This window comes from Pseudophryne corroboree, chromosome 5 (assembly GCF_028390025.1).
Source record: "Pseudophryne corroboree isolate aPseCor3 chromosome 5, aPseCor3.hap2, whole genome shotgun sequence".
NCBI lineage: Eukaryota > Metazoa > Chordata > Amphibia > Anura > Myobatrachidae > Pseudophryne > Pseudophryne corroboree.
In genome coordinates this window covers 792,799,262-792,802,726 of record NC_086448.1, presented here as the reverse complement: position 1 = coordinate 792,802,726, position 3,465 = coordinate 792,799,262, and positions in this window count along the sequence as shown.

The window sequence follows — 3,465 nt, the reverse complement described above, 5'->3', positions numbered from 1 at the left end:
GCGGGGCATGTCATGTCTATCTGGCACTGCACTACTGTAGACATTATGTGTAGCTGGCACTATACTGGAGACATTGGGGGTAATTCTGAGTTGATCGCAGCAGCAAGTTTGTTAGCAATTGGGCAAAGCCATGTGCACTGCGGGGGGCAGATGTAACATTTGCAGAGAGAGTTAGATTTGGGTGGGTTATTTTGTTTCTGTGCAGGGTAAATACTGGCTGCTTTATTTTTACACTGCAATTTATATTTCAGTTTGAATACACCCCACCCAAATCTAACTCTCTCTGCACATGTTATATCGGCCACCCCCCCCCCCTGCAGTGCACATGGGGGGTGATTCCGAGTTGTTCGCTCGCTAGCTGCTTTTAGCAGCATTGCACACGCTAAGCCGCCGCCTACTGGGAGTGTATCTTAGCTTAGCAGAATTGCGAATGAAAGATTAGCAGAATTGCGAATAGAAATTTCTTAGCAGTTTCTGAGTAGCTCGAGACTTACTCCTACACTGCGATCAGTTCAGTCAGTTTCGTTCCTGGTTTGACGTCACAAACACACCCAGCGTTGGCCCAGCCACTCCCCCGTTTCTCCAGACACTCCCGCGTTTTTCCCTGACACGCCTGCGTTTTTCCGCACACTTCCAGAAAACGGACAGTTTCCTCCCAGAAACACCCACTTCCTGTCAATCACACTACGATCAGCAGAACGATGAAAAAACCTTGTTAGGCCGTGAGTAAAATACCAAACTTTTGTGCAAATTTACCTTGTGCAGGCTCACTGCAAACATTGCAAATGCGCAGTTTGCGACTAATCGCTCCGTAGCGAAAAAAAATAACGAGCGAACAACTCGGAATGACTCCCATGGTTTTGCCCAACTGCTAACAAACTTGCTGCTGCGATCAACTCAGAATTAGGCCCATTGTGTGTAAGGAACACTACTGTAGCTGTTATGTGTAATGCTGCTAATTGTGGGGGTCATTCCGAGTTGTTCGCTCGTTGACGATTTTCGCAACGGAGCGATTAAGGCAAAAATGCGCATGCGCATGGTTCACAGTGCGCATGCGGTTAGTATTTTAACACAAAACTTAGTCGATTTACTCACGCCCGAACGAAGATTTTTCATCGTTGAAGTGATCGGAGTGTGATTGACAGGAAGTGGGTGTTTCTGGGCGGAAACTGGCCGCTTTCTGGGAGTGTGTGGAAAAACGCAGGCGTGACAGGATAAAACGCGGGAGTGGCTGGAGAAACGGGGGAGTGGCTGGCCGAACGCTGGGCGTGTTTGTGACGTCAAACCAGGAACGAAACTGACTGAACTGATCGCTATTTGTGAGTAAGTCTCGAGCTACTCGAAAACTGCTAAGAAATTTCTATTTGCAATTCTGCGAATCTTACGTTCGCTATTCTGCTATGCTAAGATACACTCCCAGAGGGCGGCGGCCTAGCCTATGCAATGCCGCTAAAAGCAGCTAGTGAGCTAACAACTCGGAATCACCCCCTGTGTGCTTAGACGGGTTCCGGTATGAATAGTCGACCATGTTATGGTCGACAGTCATTAGGTCGACCACTATTGATTGACATTGACATGGTAGACATGGACACATGGTCGACACATGAAAATAGTCGACACATGAAAGGTCGACACATGAAAAGGTCAACATGATTTTTTTAACTTTTTTTGGTGTTGTTTTTTGCGTAAAGTGACTGAGAACCCCAACCACCATGTGTCCATGTCGACCATGTCAATGTCGACCAATAGTGGTCGACCATAACATGGTTGACCATATCTGAACGGATACCGCGTAGAGGGGGTGTGAAAATATATTTATTTATAGTTTGATAATATGAAGTTGTGAGGCCCCGCCCACTTTCCAGAGGCCATGCCCACTTTTCCAGGAGCGCAGGTATGGGAGGGGGTACTTTGAAATTTTCTCGCTCAGGGTGCTAGTAGGCCTGGAGCCGGCCCTGCTCAGGACCCAACACTGTGCATGTTTTGCAGGTAACCCAGCACGTGCACAGGTGTATTAATTACTCACTGACACATTTTAAGAGGTCCACAGGTGGAGCTAATTATTTCACTTGCGATTCTGTGAGGAAACCTGGAAAACATGCACTGTGTGGGGTCCTGAGGACCGAGTTTGAGAACCTGTGGTCTAGTACACAGCAAACAGTGAGTAAGCGGAGAGAATGACATTCCACACTGAACACCAGTGACAAGTGCCAACTCCCACACTGTCTCTCATTAATTGCAAAACATATTGCTTTCGCACCATGACAATTAACTCACAATAATTAATTATGCTCGTACTAAGGGTCCCATTCAGACCTGATCGCTAGGCTGCATTTTCTCACAGCCTGCGATCAAGTCTTAACTGCGTATGCACCGCAAAGTGCAGGCGCGACGGTCCGCAGCAACGGGGATCGCCGGTCAGCGATGGGATGGTGCGAAAATTCCGGATGCACCAGCGATCGCAAGATTGACAGGAAGAGGGCGTTTGCGGGTGGCAACTGGCCGTTTTAAAGGAGTGTCCGGGAAAACGCTGGGGGAACCCGACGTTTGGAGGGAGGGATTCTGACGTTAGCTCCAGCCCCGATCATCGCAGCGGCTGAGTAAGTCCTGGGTTGAGGAGAAACTGCACAAACTTATGTTTGTGTAGTTCTGCTACACATGTGATCGCACACCTGCACACAGCTAATACCCTCCTCCTGTAGGCGGCGACTGCCTGATCGCAGGGATGCAAAAAACGCACCCTAGCGATCGGGTCTGAATTACCCCCTAAGTTTGCCATTTCAGTGTTCACTATTGGCGTGGTAGCACTTTGATGCTGATTTTAATAGAACAAGTATCACTGGGATTGACCACGAACATCTGTTTCTAAATAAGTATAGGAGAGGAAAGGACGGAGACAGGCCGTGTTTCTTCTTGGTTGGGTTTTGTGTAGTGATGAGCGGGTTCGGTTCCTCGGAATCCGAACCCCCCCGAACTTCACCCATTTTACATGGTTCCGAGGCAGACTTGGATCTTCCCACCTTGCTCGGTTAACCGGAGCGCGTCCGAACGTCAACATCCTGCTGTCGGATTCTCGCGAGATTCGTATGCTATATAAGGAGCCGCGCGTCGCCGCCATTTTCACTCGTGCATTGGAGATGATAGCGAGAGGACGTGCAGCATTCTCAGTTTCTGTGTTCAGTGTGCTGCAAATATCTGCTCAGTGTGCTGCAAATATCTGTGCTCAGTGTGCTGCAAATATCTGTGCTCAGTGTGCTGCAAATATCTGTGCTCAGTGTGCTGCAAATATCTGTGCTCAGTGTGCTGCAAATATCTGTGCTCAGTGTGCTTTATTGTGGGGACTGGGGACCACCAGTATTATATAGTAGGAGGACACTGCAGAGTTTTGCTGACCAGTGACCAGTGACCACCAGTATTATACGTTCACTGCCTGAAAAACGCTCCATATCTGTGCTGCATTGTAGT